Genomic DNA, 19,823 nt, shown 5'->3' on the forward strand with positions numbered 1-19,823 from the left:
CTATGCTCCCCCCTTATCCTGCCGTGTTTCTGTACTCATCAGTGTTCTTAATGCACTTTTTAACTTAAGATAGGGTAGGCAAGACTCAGCCAACGAGTTTGGTTTTGCTTTGTGTTAATTGAAGTACAATTACGATTTACAATACAAAAAAAAAGGAAGCCATAAAAGCCAGTTGATGTTTAAAAAGGACAACCACAAACAGCAGGCGGCAGACCTACTTGTATTCATTATGGGCAGCTGAAAGAGCATGACCTTAAAACCCTTAGAAAGCAAAAGAGAAAAAGAGGGAGATGAGAATTTGTGCTCTAATGCTTATACTTCCTGTTTACAAAAATCCATCTGAAAGTGAATAAAACGGAACCTAGGAGTGACGGCATAGCTATATTTTTCCATTAAAAGAAAACACTCCAGGCCTCTTTCCTTATCAGATAATTTGCCAAGACCAGTATGTAACAGTAACACAATTAGTGCTTGACACTGATCTCAGTGAGTCTCACCGAGTTTTAACAATGACAGGAAAGAAAAACACAGCTTCCTTAAATACTTTGTCTATGTTTCATCTTCACCGTTCTGTACGGAAAACATTTGACCTTTCCTTTGCACACTTCATTCTAGAGTTTATACCAGTTATGGTCTGCACTTCTACAGCATTGCTGAGCGTTTTATTCTGCGATCACATACTCGAAATTTGCCTCTCACGTTTCCTCAAATGAGAAACTTGTGCAAAATCTCTCTGCTGCATTTAAACAGCTCTGTGACTGCTTTTTCTTAACACTGGCTGAATGAGAACAGCCACAGCATCAGACACAGCAAAGGTCAGATCCAGACAGCCAGAGGGGCCTCCTGAATCTACATCACTGACTTTATTCTCCCAGTCAGAATTTCAGGATCACCAAAGGCCACGTCCAAACAATTTCACTGTCCAAGACTGGAGCTGCATAACTAAATTTGGACAAAGTTCAGTAGATAAGCTTAAGGGTCCCTTATCAGCTTCCACTAATACTAAGGATTGAACTCCATACTAACAGCCTGTTTCGAATGTCCTCGGGGGTGGGGGTGTGGAGTGGGGAGGAAAGTCTGTGCCTTTTTTCAAAAAATCTTTGTATTAGTAGTGACACTACTCCACTGGCTGTACATATGATACACAAGCGATTAAATCTAGGAGATATTTTCAGAGCTTGCCTAACAATGGAATTTCTCTACAAAATGAGGTGACAGCCATAATTTTCTGTTCAATCCAACAAAAAGTGAATGGTCATGCTTCAGACCAGCTAATAGCAAGTTTGTGGCATTGGCATGAATTAAATTTAATATGAGTCTAGTACAAAATCTAATAATATGGTTTCACAAGTTTCAGTATAGTCAAGAAAAGAGAGAAGCTTTTCCCAGAATCACGTTTTTTTTTTCCTTCATAATTTTAAGAAAGGGTGAAACTGTGAAAATATAAATAAATAAATAAATAAATAAATAAATAAATAAAATCACAAAAACCCCTCAAACCCAGTGTGCTAGACCTTTTGAGTACCATTTCATTTTTATAATAACTTATCTATAATCTATATTCATAAATGATAATACTCACACCCTGACCCAAAAGACATTAGAATATTTGCAGGATTACCATATAGCATCTAATCGGGCACATCTGGCCCTTGCAAGTTCAATCCTTGCACTACATCCAAGCAAGGCTATATAAAGCCAGTGATACAGTGCAGCTTCAGGCCCATAAGGCAATATATGTGTATTAAAGCAATACTATATCCAATTCGACGAGTATTCCTCCCAGCAGCTATTTTTCACAGTAACATCATCACAGTACCCTTTATAAAAGAGAACATTGCTATCCTCTGTAACACATTATAGAAAAACTCAAAAAGTCTCTTAACCCTATAATAATGAACACATTTCTTTGGCAGATACAGATGTGCTCAAAACATTTACATGAATCATGAGGCGCGATGGGATAGAACATTTAACAGATTTTCCCTAACATTGAAAACTGTCTACAGGGCAAAGTAAAATAAGTAACTATGAGCCATACGTTTGGCAGATCTCTGCACATGCCGAGACCTTCCTGTCACACAGGGAAAGACTGTGCATTTCGAAATGCTCACAACTTTAAAGCAGAAGTGAAGGCCACATATAGTTGACACTGACTCTCTCTAAATGATGAGTAGGAAACTGAAAAGATTTCTTCACATGTTTAAGTCCTGCAGGAAGAAGTGAAGTGTCTGAGAGATTTTGCTGTTCTGTTTGCATAGCGACAAGGAAGAAAGGGCATTACAGTTACAGACATGTAGTGTCACAATTTGATTGACAGATCCTCAGATTCAGACATTATTTAACCCCATCTAATATATAAATTTTATACTTACAATCTAGAGGTATATCAGAAAAATCCCGAAGTCTATTGTAACAAACTGAGTGTAGATTACCACATTATACACAAAACTTTATTTGCAAAGCTTGCAAAGATCTTAGTAGCCTTCAAAATAAATTTAATGGCATAACTTCAATGCTAAGAGAAAATTAAAATACAGAAATACAGTATACTAATTTAATTACCTATATGGATGCGTTTTAAGCAATTATATCTCACTAAGTTAGGTATTAAAAGAGTTGCTTCTGCTATACTAGAGACCTCATATACGGCTACAACAGAAAACTTGTCTGAATTGAAAGAAACCCCAAAGTCTAGACATCTTCCAAGTCTTGTTTAGCTATACATCTATCTTAACAACTATTTTGAAAAAATAGCGTAGCCAGCCCCAGCATTAGTTTCTGTTAAACATGAGGGTGTTAAGAACAATGAGGTTTTTGTCAGACTACTTTAGTGTAGGAGCCTTGAGAAAACTTACATGTAAAAGCATTTTTTTCAGCTTAATAATAGAATTTCTGTCAGTTTAGACAATGTGAATACAATTTCTCATCAGGTAACAGAAAATAGCTCTGAGATCGGAACACTCAAAATCCATGCAGAAGATACTTGTTTGAGGTCTGTTCAGATCCTGACCTTGGTAACCCAGTTCTCACCTTCTGGGTGTCCTGGTCCAGCAATTGGCTATTGCAGGTCAGAGTTCTGCCAAACCTTTTAACACCTAGGTAGTAACTATATACCGGATAATGGAATTTAACTTAGGTTTTACTAGCTCCGTTGTGTGCCGTTACCGAGCAAAGCAGAGTACTCACTAGGGCAAAAAGGCTATATAGAGAAAAACTCAGCACTACTGTCATACATATAACAATGTTCAACAGTTTGTCTATGTGTTCTCTTAGGGTTTATGAGACCAAATTTGAGTTTATATCAAACAAAACTGGAATACGCAATTTGAAATGCTAAGACATCTTCTACATGCCAGAGGAATACCCTAGATCAGAATATTTGCTCTCATTAAGTCTCTCCCTTCCTTGAAAATGCCTTCCGTCAACCTTCATTCAGAAGAAGAGCAGTTTTTTAGTCTCTGAATGTTTCTCAGTTCTTAGGAAAACCCTTCTGTGCCCTTCTTCTTCTGAAGATTCTACATGAGCAATAAAATACCATCTGGTTCTCCTAGCTACTTCTCACTACTTGTAGCAGTGAGCTGGAAATCTATTGATTACGATATTTACTTATACTTTTTTTTTTGTTTCCTGAGGGGATTGACCTCTGGAACTTTTCCTGCTTAGAATTTTCTGTTACAGAAAACAAAAAAAAATTGCACATTCCATCTATACTCTCTAATTCTGAGACATATGGGGATGGTGAGCAGATGAGCAAGAGGATTATTTTACATTTATTTCTATCTACTGATATGCATCTTCATGTTCTCTTTTTTTTTTTATTTATTGTAATCCTTTCTGATAGTCCCCTTGAGAGGTATTATTTCTGTTTTCTTCAACTTGAACATGTTTACAGTATTATAACAGTTTATTTCAGTAGAATAACTCTTGATTTACACAAGTGAGAGAAGATAATCAAGTCTATAAAATAAGTATTACCATCAAAAAAGAAATTATGTATCACTTTCTAAAGCTAACATGGAAGTGTCTTCCAGCACTCTAAATTACGATCAATTCATCCTGCTGCAGTCTAGTATTGCCATAACATTTATCTTGCGTTCTATAACTTTATTGATTATAGCTAACCAGAGAATTATTTCCTTTAAAATCATTTATTCACTTTTAGTCATTTTAAATTGGTCTTTGTTCCACAACAAAAGTATGCCTAAGATTATGAGTACTTTAGAAGTAGTCTAAATAAAACTTAGTCTTCCCTGTTAAAAACTACTGAAATATAGTTTCTGCACAGTATATATCCTGTCATATGTTTTCAGTTATTCTGTATTCATCACTATCTCCAAAGACATTAGATTATTTCTGCAACTTCCAGAGTTCGGATTAAGTTTCCATGCAATACAGTTTTTTCAACAAAATAGTCACTGTCAGATTTTTACTCGATATTCATGACAAAACTCAGAAGAGTCTTCTTTACATGCAGCTAAATCTTTCTGAACCTAAATACAGACAATGTGATTTAAGCACCCTTAATATTAATTTGTTTTAGTGGAAGACAAACCTTGCAAGCTACAAGTGAGGCAAGCTAGATCTTAATGTCCTGTATAGTCTTCCAATCTAGACAGGTTAAAATTCAGGTTATTGTGTGCCAAAAAATGGATTTCTAGCAGGTCTAGTAAAAGCTGATTATGGAGACATAGAGATTACTTAAATCTGGCAACATAAACAGATGAAACTATATAAAGAATCAGGGCAATTGTTCATGTTCTTCTGTGCAAAAAGCTATAGATGGTTCTAATAACTTTCAGGCTTTGAATTTGATCTTCAGACATTTTGTATAATTAAGATGCTTAAACATGACTATTGGAGCACAGATTTCTGTGGATTAACAGCATAGTATCTGCACTATTTTCTCTGTTTGCTTGTTTTGGTTGGGGTTTTTTTGGTTGTTGTTTTGTTTTTTACTTTTAACGTTCAAAGGGGAAAAATAGAGACAAGCAACAGATTTTGAAGTACTATGTATATATTGCATGTTAGTTCCAAATACCCACATTGTTTTGAACTTAAAAAGAAAACATATAAATCTTTACTTAAAAGTCTACCTAAAATTTTAAATGCTTACATAATGCCTTTACCAATATTACTTGCTGTGTTCTAATGCAGCATAATCTTCATAGCAGAACTAAAGAGTCTGCAATCACTAACTCACACTGTAAAAGGGATGGAATCTTAAAATTTCCAATTTCTGTCCATGTTGACTAACTAGTCAATTTCAACCAGAATCAATAAGACTCACCTGTATTGCACAATGGAACATCATGCAAAGAGCAAAAACTGGTGAAGATCACTGGAATTAAAAAAGTTCCACCAAGAGAGTAATGGACTCGAACAAGCACAAATGATCACAGCCTAACTGCGAATTTGGCTACGCTGCTTTCAGGACAGCAGCTAATATCTCTGCACAGTGCTGCGTTTGCAAAATCACTGACTTTGTTCAGCATTGCTTCTGGTAACTTAATGTAACTCCTGTATGCAGTAGCATCTCAGCATGCTGTGAATGGATGGGATGTTCATAGGTGAATCATTTATCAAAAGTAGTCTTGTATTATCCAGTTTTCTGTAGCATTCCCCCAAGCATATTTGGTAGGGCAAACCTTTCATTATCAGTAACTTGTTGCTCTTCAGACAATAAAGGTTCACTACATTAAGAAAACACTTCTATTCTATGTTCACTACTATTAAGAGAAAAATCCCACCACCTCTAATACATGACAAGTGTATTACCAATGTAGGTCCTACCTTCTATGTACCACTTTAATGTAAAATTGATAATTTTCATTCGTGCAAATGTTCCTCATCTCAGTTCAGGTATATTCTCTCCTCTAATTTTTTTCCAAGATCTCTGTGTTCAGTAATAAATTTTATTTTTCCCAATCCCTTCTACTTGCCTTGTTTGTCCGGCTTTCTTCACTATGTATTTCAACACTTTCCTAGAGAAACTGCATACTTTTCAACTGATATTACCATTTTGCATGCACTATAGTCCTTCAAAGTACCAGATTTTACAATTTACAGCTTTGTCACAGCTTTGAGACCCTTATTATTCCTCTTTAGGCTGCTGATCCTGTTCTGAAGGTGTATACAACCTATTGAATATGTTACTCATCATAGTAAAATGAGAATGGTTTAGACATGATTTCACCTGGTAAAATCATTGCAATTATTTCTTGTGAAAGCCATGAATGAATGTTTCCATTTCCATATTTAACAGTCTCTGAAATGTGATTTTATGTCACACAGCCAGTTTTCTCTCAGAAGTTAAAAAGGAACGTAAAGAGTTGGTTTATGCCACTGTGGGTTACTTTTCAGTATCAGTAATGGCCTTCTCATGGAGAAGAGGAAAATGGAGATCTCATTTTTCCTTTCTGTACCTCGACTGCTCCGAATGGAACCTGGTTTAAACCACAGTTTTAGATTGCACAAATCTGATACAAATAGCAGAGAAAAAGAAAAATATAATCTTACCGTTTCATTTAAGCTATATGTACATTTTATTTTTTTTTAAATAAAGAATAGTGATATTCTCACTACAAATATTTTAAAAATGCCAAGGCATTGATAATACTTACGTGGAATAATGCCAAATAAAGGACTTTAAGACGCTTAAAATGTCTCCAACAGAATTTTTTGTTTCTCTTTAGTCACTGTTATGACTATCTTTACATGAAAATATCACGCACTTACAAAAGCCTTTCCAGTGGCAGGTTTCTGAAATTGTAAGGTTACGAATTACTCTCTTATTTGACCTCTTTGACTGACACAATGCCAAAAAGCACCTTATGATATCCAGTCATTAAATGGGTCATGAAGGTAATAGCGCAACATTGCAGGAACTGATTGGTTATTGTGTTGCAGGGCCAGTTTCAGGAGCAATCTGTGACCAATTTCTGTAGAGGCCAAGGTTTCAAATTTTGAACTCTGCTGGTTAAACAGAGTTGCTGCTGTGAGTCTTTATGAAGGTTGAGCAAGTAGAATCTGCTGATCTGCCACTTGTTCCAAAAGATTGTGCTCCTATTGTGAGAATACCTCTACTCTTTATGCATGACTGACCTTCTAGTGGGATCCTACTGTGAGCTGTGAATGTGGCCATTGCGAATAGATTGCCAGTGTAACTCTAAGCAACGGATATAGTAGCCAAGCTTTCACAATTATGGGCAGCGCTGTTGAATCATGTAGTCTGTTTTAAAATTACCCACACTGTTTCAAAAAAACCACATGACTGATTACGTGGTTTCCTAACTAGCTTCTGTTATTATAGACATGAAATAGTTGTCATCAGCCAAATCTATTCATGAAAAAGTTTTTATATATTTCAGAAAAAATCCATATCTAGTCATTGTACTAAAGATTTTTTCTACATTTTTTTCTGTGAAACACATAGATGAGAATGATAATGCTGTATTACAAAAATGTTTCCTTGGGGTAGATCATATGAAATGTGTACACCTAGCCAGTTCTTTCTCTTTGAGATAGTGATAAAGTCTTCTGTTTGATAATTTTTATTGCAGCTAGCCATCAAAAAATAACCACACAATTTGAGTAAGAATTAATACTCCTTAATGCATTCCTTCAGTGATACCTCCTTTATTATAGTCTCTAGATGCCATAGTTTTGTTTCTGGAAGACATGGCTGTCACTGGTTGTACAGAATACAGGACTACCCTCCAGTTCCTTCCTTGGCAGAGTGAATGGTACTCACAGTTTACAGTTGTGGAGTGTTCTTGCACGAAAATGTCTATTCTCAATTATACTTATTTGAACTTTTCATTCCAGTTGCAAAATGCAGGTAGCTTCAGAAAAATTACTGAATCTAGCAAATTATGCATGTTTTGCAAAATTATAAAGTACAATCGTATTTGTGACAAAAAAAAAGAGAACTTTTAATTGCTTGGTTTTTTCATTCACATATGTTTTTCTTCTGTTTCCAGCAGAAAAAATACGTCTTAAAGGTGTATAATTCCTTAACTAAAATGAGAAATAGAATCTTTCTGTAGAAATAAGACAGAAGGCTGAAAAACAAGTTTGTAAAGGATAAGAAATACCAACATAACTTTATGAAGTAATGACTCTGCTTGTGAGGTTAGTATGCATCCTGCATGAACACAAAGTATTAACTGATTTCCAGGGAAGGAAGGCACAAGATGAGCAACTTAATTGCTTAAGAGGTGAATCCACAGATCTAAATCTGCTTTTAATGCTTCTAAGTAAGAAATATAAAATCAGATTAATCCAGCTCAGAGTTTGTTGGACATAGAAACTCTGAAATGAATAACAAAACTTCCTTCGAATGCAGGAGATGTGAGGATGGTCAGACTGAAACAGAAGCTGTAGAGACAGCCTTTCGCATCAAACCCTGGTGCTGAAGAACAGAGTCAGAAAGCCCAGGTGAATTATTATAGAAGAATGAGAGAATATATGGGAGAAGCTATGTAAAAGATCAGAAACATACATTTTGTCCCAGCCTGTGACACCATCCCATACTATAACATACACAGACAGTGTGAGAACTGTTTCTTTAAAGACAGTGCAAAAACTGTTATTACTGTATTTCTATCTTCAGTTTTTAGTATAGGACTTTCTGCAGCTACCAAAGATATAATTTTATAAGGTGGTGCCTTTACATATTTACTACAGGAAACTGGTGGATGTAGTATTTCTGGCCTGCTGGGAGAAGGATATAACCCAATATAGTCCAACATCCATTCCTTTATCTTCTACTTAAATACAAGAATCACAACTTTTTGGTCCTTTGATTAGCCTTATCTGCTCCCTTCTGTAAGGAGATCAGAAGTACTGTGGTCAGTTTGATTTCACATCTGCACACTGTAAAGCTTGTGTATCCAGCAGTGAGTAGGCCAATCTTTAGAAGAAATTGGAGAAATTCGAATGAATATGCGTCAATCAACAGATTCATATCTATTTGTCCTAAGGAAGCCACCAAGTATTATGGTTTACCCGGAGATTTTGACTTAGCGTTTTGGACCTGTCTTCAGCATGTCCAGAAGTTTTTCCAGAAGAGTACCAGAGAATTTTTCTTCTTTGTTGTCATTGAACTTCTTCCCTAACAAGAGAAATTGAAGACTTCTGCACCTGCTTTGCACCAAATGTAAACTTTACTTTCAAAGCCGTTGAAATAGTCAGAAAATCATAACTGATTGTACTGGGAACTTTGACTAGATAAACTATGTTTCTGTGACATATGTCTGAAACCTCTCCATTTGTGGGAGGTGATTTTGACATATGAAATGGAGATTTAAATGAAAATCATGACATGACTGTTTAGCTGACCTCTTTCATCTCATTTCATTATGGATCTTTATGTCATGACCTTTCTGGTTTTGAATCGTGTGTGTTCTCTTCACTTTTTTGTCTTTCTCTGTTTTTTACAATATGTCAAATTTCAGGTTGGTCCCTGTCTGAGTTATCTCATGGTTTATCATTAAGTCACCACTGAAAGCCTAACACAACTACCTAATTCTGTTTCAGACTCTTTTCACATTAAAATCTTTCTTTATGCTGATAACATGACTGTGCTTATTTCTCATGCTTGTGATATCTACATCCCTCAGAAGAATTAAAGGGCAAGCTTGCCTCTCAGTTTGGTTATGAGCTGTAGAATGGATTTGAAATGGCTCTCAGATGTTGGAAGTTTTGCTGTAACTGCATGGAGATTAAGGTCAAAATTAAAAAGGAATTGTAGAGGAGCTGGAGGGAAGATCTAACCTTCTTTATCATTTTGTCAGGTATAATGAAATTTTATTCATTTAATCAATTTTAACTATCTCACATAGATTTCTGCACTTACCACCTTCTGTACTCAGTTGCCAAGCTCGGTTCACATTCTGTTACCAGAGATGCACTTTCTAGGAACATTGTAGTGAGTTTGGATACTTGATTTCTGAAATAAGCTATCTTTGGTTTAAATAACATCTATGATCAAAAGTGTATAAAAGTTTGGCAATTTTATTTATACCATAGAATCATAGAATGGTTAGGGTTGGAAGAGACCTCAAAGGTCATCTAGTTCCAATTCCCCTGCCATGGGCAGGGACACCCTCCACTCCACCAGCTTGCTCAAAGCCTCATCCAACCTGGCCTTATGAATAAGTTTAATGGGTATTTTTCATGGCTTAATTGTTGCCTCATTCATTCCGATTTAGAGTTGCATTTCATGTTCTTACCAGGTGTCAGGATTCATTTTGAAGACAGCAGTTGGTGGAATCAAACTGTATATATGTAACATAATTTGATTGTTAATAGACTGTGAGATCATTAGCAAACTTATTTGCAGGTTTATTGATAAAAATGTGCTTGTGTTTTCCTTTCTTCTGGCCTATTAAAATTAGGAAAATAACCATCATTTTCAGAAAGGAGTGTCTGAGAGTACAAGGGATTAATGAGTGTCTTTGATATATTTTGATAGTTTGCCATAAGTTTCCGAATGTTGTATATTTTGTTTATTGTTGCTTTGTGAATCCTAAACAACAAAACTTCAAATTCTGTTATTAATTCTCCTGAATCAGGTTAAACTATTTCATATTGTAAATCATCAGGGTGGTACTGACACATTTGATTTTCAGTGTCCGTTTATTCCTGTTAAATTAACAAAGCAGGTATGGTCCTTCCAGCTCCCGTGGTAGAGTTCTGAGCTTTGGTGATGAGAGCCAATATAATGACATCTTTTAAAGAGCAAAATTAAAGCTAAGTAATTTTCTCTTTCAGTTATATTATTGAAATCTCTTGAGTTTGGGCAACACTGTCGTTAAATATGCAGATACGTTACTATGGTGCCAGCTTTTCCTTCAAACTGAGTTTAAGGGATGACTTAAAAATTTCTAAAGCTTCAATATTGTGTCATTCAATTTTAGAAATGAAAATTTCAAAGGACTTCAGAAATGACTGTCAAATTCTTCTGAACCTAATAGAAGAGTTTTAATTTTATCAAAGTACAATGAATTAAAGATTTTTTTTTTTTAATAAAGCCTATTTTTGTCCTTTAATTCATAGTTTATCATTGTCATTGCTTACATATATATCTCCGTGCTGGGAGTTCCTTCCTTTAATTAATTCAATGCATCTATCTCTAGTTATTTCTCTTACAAACCCAAGGACTGTATTAATGACTCTTATAGAGCAATGTGTCAGTTTTTAAAGTCCATTAACTTTCTATGACTTTCTGCATACTAACACTCATTATTACATTATTTCCTCTGTCTTGAAATCCAATTTAAATTCCAACCATGAAATTTCAGTGATGGAACATGTTTTTTAATTGCTCTATCTTTCTACTCTCAGTACAGAACCAAGATAAGAAGTTACAAGTTATATTTTTAAGGTCTCTTTCACACATTTTCAAAGACAAATGATCAACATGAGACAAATTCAGCAGTTATGAGACTCAAACTTTTCAGCAAATAAAGGTTCTTACAGAATTTGTTAGCATTTCAGATATATTGCTACTGACATCTTCTTACTATTATTTCTTTAACGTCTTTCCCAGTTCCAAAGGCTACAGATTGGAAGCCCAACAGATCTTCCAAAATTATTCCCTTATGTCGTATTTTGTCTCTGGTCCACAGAGAATGAATGTCATCTTCCTTTGCAAGCTTTCTTGAAGAATGTCACTTTTATTCTTGTCACGTCAGGACTGAATGTGTATATCACGAGATTTATCATGCAAAGGGTGAGAAGGAAAATCTAAATTAGCTTTAGATCCATATTTCAAGGTCTAGCTGATGATGGCTTTGATAAGCTTACGTCTCTATATGAGCACCTGATCTGGCCATGAAACAACATTCTTCGAGGTTTTGACCAGAAAGAAAACCAAAGAATGTGATCCAGATAAGAGCCGAAGTGTGACAGTGCATCCTCCAGTCTATTTAACTGATAACCAGAATGGCAGGGTACACACAACATGTACTTGCAGGTGAATTTAGATGCAACTGATGAAGTGCATTAATTGACACTTACGTTTCACATAACTTCCAGCCTTCAACAGACATAAATTACACAACTATAAAAATTCTACAGAAAATTTAAGTAAAGCACTGAACAAAACCCACATAAAATAGCCTGCACGAAATACCCAGGCCATGTGGAAATCTTATTCCCAGTGGTTTTAATTATAGCAAGACTGAGTGACGTATTCTCAGAGTTTAGAGCTACAAATTTGCTATTTATCTTTATTTCCTGATGAACAGTCACTGCAATCTAACAAGATTTCAAAGCTTAGCAGCAACTACTTCATTTTAATCGGAGTGATTGTTGAACTGAAAACATTTCCATACTGAAACCATATTCTAACACGAAAAAGTAGTTTGAGGAAATCTTCTTTTTTGTTTGTTGGTTTTAGTAAAAAGCAATACATTTTTAGTTACTTTAAAAATAAAGCTTAACTGAGGTAGATGTGGATCTAGTTGTAGAGAGATACTCTAGGCTGTTAATTTCATTATGTGCAGGACTTTTATTTTATTTTTTAAAAAAGTGAACCTTAGCCAGTGATAGATACAACCTTAACATTACTGGAAGAGGCCAAAGCTCCCCCTTTGAGTCACGCTACATCAAGTTTTCCCTTTGGGTCACATAATGGTGATGGTTTATTCCTTTCTGCTCTGCTTTAAATCATGTGACCTACGAGGGGATGTCACGTACATCAGTGTACAAGTAAGAAGTGTTACATCTTTTCCTGGCATGGAAGGAATTAGGTAGAATCTGTATCATTGCACTGCATCAAGGAAAGTGCTGGTGCCATAGAAAAAGAGTTAAAATCATAAGATTGTAGAAATGAGTAAGTTCCCAACATTTCCCTAGTAAAACTGTTTTGTAACATTCACTTTCAAACCATCTCTAAATCAAGCGCAGATCTGTTGCCCAAATTGTCTCTGCTTTCACTGAGATCTAGTTTTATTACACTGATGTGCCAGAAGCAATAGTATCTGCCAAAACATGCTCTTAGTTAAATCTATGCTTGAACTACAATTGCCCTGAAATTAAAACTGGAAAACAAAAGCAACTCTGTAATTAATATGTCAGATCTTATTAGATCTTGAAAACTGGCTGTATTTAATTTCAAGACTGGCAAAAATGATGAGCATTATCTGTATGTAGTTAAATACCCATGACACTTTTGTTTCTCATATGGTTTCATATAATGATACATTTCACTTTCTGCCAGGGATATAAGCAGGGCAACTAATCAGATTTGGCATCAGTATTTAACCGGTCTTGCATGCACCTTTTTTTCTAAATAAAACCCTCCATTCCATTTAAATCATTGCAGCTTATACTGTTTTTCTCTATTTAGAAGATATAAATTTAGATTTTCCTTTGGTTGCACACTAAATCTATAACTTCCATAATAAAAGTAAAAGCAGCAGTTTCTAACTGCTTAGTCCAAGCAGTAGTACTAACCTTTGATTGGCCGCTACTTGAATGGGCAGAAATTATTAGCTGCCTTTATTTGCTGTCAAATGGACAGTTGGATTATCTTCTGTATATCAGTTTAGTGTATTGACTCTGTTTTCCTCCATGCCATCACTTTTTAAAAACTGCAATAGGTTTACCTTTCATGGAGCATTAATTGCAAAAACGTCCTCATCAGAGTCTGAAGAGGGCCTCTGCACTGACATAGGGCCTTGCTGTATGTCAGGTCTGTGAGAGACACTAGCAGAGCATCTCAGGGTGTCCTGTCAATATCTCCGAATAAGTCTGTTCATCTCGTCTTCAACTCAGCAATCCCTTACTTATAATCAGTTTCTGGTTTTCTTTTTTAAATAATTCTATACTAATAAACTTTTGCAATTTAGTGGACTTCTGAGGAAATTCTGAAAACCATGGGATCTGTACAAAAGAAATAATGCCTTCTACTTCCTTTTGGAAAAGTTATTCACCTATCAAGACTACTAAAATTTGCATAAAACTCCAGTCTCATGCAAGGAATCCTTTACAAAGAGGGGTAACCTACATGACAGTAAGTCACATATACACTACACATTACAACAGATAATGTTAACTTGGCTCAAATGCCTTACTAACTTGATATGTGTTAACCTGTTGTAGGAGTTGAGTTAGTTTATTATTACGTTGAGCATTTTCTGAAAATGAAGTAATACCTTACACTAGTGAAACATTTTTTTCATGTTCACTTTTCAAAGTTATTCTGAGTTCATAAATTAGGAAACAACTGGTCTACAATATGATTGCTAAAGTCACTCTCATTTATATATCTTGTTTAGTAAGACTGAACGAGTTAACCTTACTCAGTTTCTTTTGTTTGAGCTCAGTACAATATTTTACTTCAAATATCTACATTTTCATTCAGTTTCATGACATATACAAGGTTATACAAAAATGAAATATATTTTACATATATGTAAGATCTATGAGGATATATGTAGTGCATATATTAAGACAATATATTTTACAGACATCTTAGAGCAACAGAAGAATGTTAATCACAAAGTTTTACTGGGACAAAAAAAGTTTTCTTGATGTGAAGAGGTTTTAGAGAGCTTTTACTTCGCTTAAAGAATAAAATATTTTCTTAATAAGGTTGCTGTAAACCCACAGCATCCACAGCTGTAGGTGACAAAAACTGAGGATTTAGAACAATCTTGAGAAAAGTAATTTGTTTATAAACTTAAAAATGATACACATAAACTTACAAAAATTATTATTAAATTTTTATAAACCAAAAGAATGAGTATTTTCTGATCTTATGTTTAATTTCATCCTGATATTTCAATCTGATATTAAAAGTTGTAATTCAGAAACACTTATTGCTGCCATTTAGCTAGAAATGGACATTACCTCTTCCTCAAAAGAATTATTTGTTTGTGGAATAATGAAAAAAAAAGTTAATAGAATTGTGACTGTGTTTAAAGACCAATCTAGATTTCCACTATACTTGTTAATCATGCTTTGTCTTTATGTAAGCATAAAACAACATATAAATTGAACTCAAATATTAAAATAACCAACTAAACACCACCACCTACCCCTCCAAACTAACCAAAGTGTAAAGCCTATTTCTTCTGTATGTTATTTATTTTTTTACTGTGATGACCTAGGAAAGATTCCTACTAATGAACAAGACTGCTAAAAACAACTGTCTTCTAAATGAGCTTTCATTCACTCCAAATCATGATTTTTTAGCTGAGACATCAAAAATAAAAATATGTTTCTAACTGCAGTTAAAACTAACTTGCCATGGGCAAGGACACCTTCCGCCACATCAGATTGCTCAAAGACTTGTGCACCGTCAGGCTCCTTAGATGGTCTTGAACTTGATCTTCTCCTACAGTGAGTGGTTCTTCATTCTCCCAGTCCCTGCCTTTGTCTTCTGTGACTTGGGCAATGTGGCTAGACCATTTGCCAGTGACAAATGAGGCAAAGAATCACTGAGTACCTCAGCCTTCTCCATATCCTGCGTAACCAGGTCTCCCATTCCCTTCCAGAGAGGGCTCACATTTTCCTTAGTCCTCCTTTTATTACTGACATATCTATAGAAGTTTTTCTTGTTTCCCTTGATGTCCCTGGCCAGATTTAATTCTATCAGGACTTCAGCTTTCCTCACCTGATCCCTGGTTGCTCTGACATTTTCTCTGTATTCTTCCCAGACTATCTGTCCTTGCTTCCACCCTCTGCAGGTTTCCTTTTTGTGTTTGAGTTTGTCCAGGACCTCTTTGTTCATCCATACAGACCTTCTAGTGATATTGCCTGGCTTCGTCTTTGTTGGGATACAACACTCCTGAGCTTGGAGGAGGTGATCCTTGAATATTATCCAACTTTCTTGGGCCCCTCTTCCCTCCAGGGCTTTATCCCATCATACTCTACAAGTAAATCCCTGAAGAGGCTGAAGTCTGCTCTCCTGAAACCCAGTGTAGTGAGTTTGCTAAGCATCCTCCTTGCCACCCTAAGGATCTTGAACTCCACCATTTCATGGTAACTACAGCAAAGGCTGCCCTTAATTTTCATGTTCTCCACCAGTCCCTCCTTGATCATGAGAATGAAGTCCAGCATAACACTTCACATTGGTTCCTCTATCACATGAAGAAGGAATTTATTGTCAATGCATTCCAGGAACCTCCTAGATTGCTTATGCCCTGCTGTGTTGTCCCTCCAAGAGATACTGGGGTGGTTGAAGTCCCCCATTAGAACCAGGGTGGACCAGCATGGGGCTCTCCATGGGCTTCAGATGCCTTTCTGCCTCGTCGTCAGTCTCCATCCAGCAGCTCATGGAGACCGTTCTCTATGACCTCCTTCAGGCACAGGCATGTCTGTTACCCATGGGCTGCAGGTGGATCTCCGCTCCACCGTTAATCTCCATGGGCTGCAGGGGGACCACCTGACATCTCACCACGGGCTGCAGGGGAAATCTCAGCTCCAGCACACCTCCTCCTGCTCCATCTTCACTGACCTGGCATCTGTGTAGCCGTTTCTTTCAGGTCTCCGTCCTCTCTCTGCTGTAGCCATGTCGAGCCCGACAAACCTCGGCAGTCCAGGCAGGACGAACTCTGCCCAGATGGCACCCCGGGAGCGGGGCGCTTCAGAGCTCTCCAAGCTGCGCGGCTGCAGCCATCTCCAGTTGGGCAGCTGCAGCCCAGTGTGGGCAGCTGCCCACTTGGGAGGCCGGGGAGCCAATCCCCCTCCTCCCCGCTCTCTGGAGTGCAGGTCCAGCCTGATTTGAGCTCCTTTGTCCCCGACTTAAATAGGGCATTTACAGAGGCACTGATTGACTCAGCCCCGGCCTGAGGGAATGGGGGGTCTGACCTGGGCAGGGGTCATTCCAACCGGTTTTGAAGCCGGGGAAGCTTTCCAGAGCTACTTACAGGGGCCGCTTTAGCAGCTACCAAAACCCTGTCACGTAAACCCAGCACAATCTTCGACAAGCTTAGAAATTATCAGACAGTTTATGTTATTTTCTGAGAATGAAATTTTACTTTCCAATGAGTCACAAACAGCAAACAAGTGATTTCTTGTCGTTTACTTTGGGAAACCCATCTAATCTCTGGAAGGTCAGAGAAGAACCAAGCCTAATTTTTCCAGTAATAGTGAACTTATCTATCTTAGCTATCTGAAATCACCCTTCTGAACAAAAGCTCTTGTCACTTCCATAATATCAGGACAACCGGACCATTGTGAAATTAAATTATGAAATAAGATAAGGGGTAATGGCTTTAAACTGAAAGAAGGCAGATTTAGTTTAGATCTAAGGAAGAAATTCTTCACTCTGAGGGTGGTGAGGCACTGCAACAGGTTGCCCAGAGAAGTTGTAGATGCCCCATCCCTGGAAGTTTTCAAGGACAGGTTGGATGAGGCATGAGTAACCTGGTGTACTGGAGGTTGTCCCTGCCTATGGCAGGGGGTTGGAACTAGATGATCTTTGAGGTCCCTTCCAACCCAAAGCATTCTATGATTCTATGATTCTACTTTCATCTTGAACAATTTCTATCAGAAAGTTCTATATCTTGTTAAGAGTCAGGGTCTTGTAAATCAAAGTCTGGACTTTCTGTCAAGTCATACTTTCCCTTAGCAGGAGGTTAGTTTCCAAAAACAACTGTGTTACTTGAGATGTGTAACTTGCAGATCAGTGAAGTGAAAGGCTCACATCAGCTGGAAACGATATTTCACTCCCAAAAAGTCATTATGGGATGTGATGTGACAAGGCGTGCCCTTCACTTCACTGACATGCATACCATATGGCACAAAATGCCACAACCTGTTCAAGTTTAAGATATACAATTCATGCAGCCACGCAGATGTGGTTGTTTTTTTTTTTTTTTACATAAACATTCATGCAAAACTGTTAAGCAGGAGAACTTGTTTCAACAGCACTTGCATTCTCTCATAACTGATTCCTACCTATAAAGATAATTAAAAGACCAAAACCAAAATACTTATACCTCTCCCTTCCCAAGAGCCTGCAATGATGTGAATGGAAACATGAACTGTACTAAAGAGGAAGATATATCTATATGGACTTTTCTTGGGGTAGAAATGAATTTGAACTGGCTAAAAACTATTTCAGGCATCTTACTGCTGTCCACAATTCAAATGGTGCCCATTGTTAAGTATTTTACCTTCTACTGGGTAGAAAAATTTTCACATATCCTTTTGAGTCCCAAGATATGGTAGTTGGGAGTTATAGGCAGAGAGTATATGCGGTACTTATATATTGAATTTAAAGACAGCTCTATGGGAGAGAGGGACTGCATTTACTAAATCAGCCTAAAAATTGGTCTTAGTATTGACCAATTGAACTAGCTATAGTCAAAAATTTATATTTAGATAAATAGAATGATAATCTGTCTGAATATATTTCAAGCTGTTACAAATTTTTACATGGATATCCAATATAATTTTTCAATGTTTTAAAAGTAATAAAAAATGACAGTAAAATGTGCCATTTTACTGATTGTGTGGTGATTCTGAAGGATTATAGTAAGTTCTCTCATTAAGTTGCATAAGTATTTCCTTACAGTTTTCTAAGTTAATATACATACAGTTGAAACAAACAAACAAACAGAAAGAAAAACCCAACCAGTGAAGTATACAATGCATAACTTCCACGGTTGAATTTTGAGAGAACAAATAAAACAGCTGTAGAGTAATTGAATGGTAGAGGCTGAGTTTACTAATTCAGGCTTTAAATAAACTGGCTCTTTCAACTCTTTTGGCCAGTAAAAGTTTCCAAGAAATTTCAGAAAAACAGGTTTTCTTAAAGGATTGTTTATCATTCCTGCTTCCTATTGCCAAAAGTATTCATTCCTTCTGAAAATCTTAATGTTTGCAAAACTTTTATTAGCTTCAATGGAAACCTTGCAGGTATGACTCTGGGACTCACATCCCATAAGGGCATCTGTCATAGCACTGTTTGATACCTTTGGTGGTAGCCGAAATGCTAGCTGCTGTAATGAAGGAAAAGAAAATTGATCCATAGGTATTTTAAAACCTTCTACATTCAATTAGTGTTGAGAAAATCTAAGACTCATTTTCTTGTTGTTTTTAATCAAACTTTTACACATATACCCAATATAAAATATGCTAGATATTTTGTGTGTGAGAGAGGAAAGCCATGAGAATTTTTCTCTATTTTTCATTTATTTGGACATCCTTAAGAGTGGAATTATTTTCTCTGAGCATAGGTAAGAACATTCACCTATAATCCTGTGAAAGTGGACCACAGTTCCACTTTCACAGTTTCCACTTATAATGTGAGATCATAACTCTGAGATCGCCCTCTTCCCTAGTGATGGTTTATGAGGAAAATTGGCCTTAGAATAAACATATAAAGCACTAATTACACTTCTATTCTTCACTTGGACATCAGCTTTCTTGAAACAAATCTTTCAGAAGAAATGGAGTATGTTTTAAACAAATTCATGCTTCTTTATAGCAGTCTCATTAAAAAAGAAGAAAAGAGGTATTTTCAGTACTTAAGTCTGAGGTAAAACTATCAATTATTGAAATTCATTAATTAAGCAAAATATTTGCTGAAAGTTGCTGCACACCTCTCAGTTTGAAGATTTTTCTATCAAAACAGAGTCTCATTAAAATTTTACATGCTAATCAGTATGTTTACAATTTCATTTTATGAGACTATAATTTTGCACTGAGGTTTTGAATTCTTTTCATTATAATTTTATGCCAATTAACTCAGAGGGGAAAAATGTAATTTACAGGTTTGCATAATTGCCCAGATGTTAAGATGTAACACAAATTGAGAACAGAAACAAAGACTTTTTAAGCTTATGATTTTAAAAAGAAAA

Source organism: Tauraco erythrolophus, chromosome 5 (genome assembly GCF_009769465.1).
Source record: "Tauraco erythrolophus isolate bTauEry1 chromosome 5, bTauEry1.pri, whole genome shotgun sequence".
NCBI lineage: Eukaryota > Metazoa > Chordata > Aves > Musophagiformes > Musophagidae > Tauraco > Tauraco erythrolophus.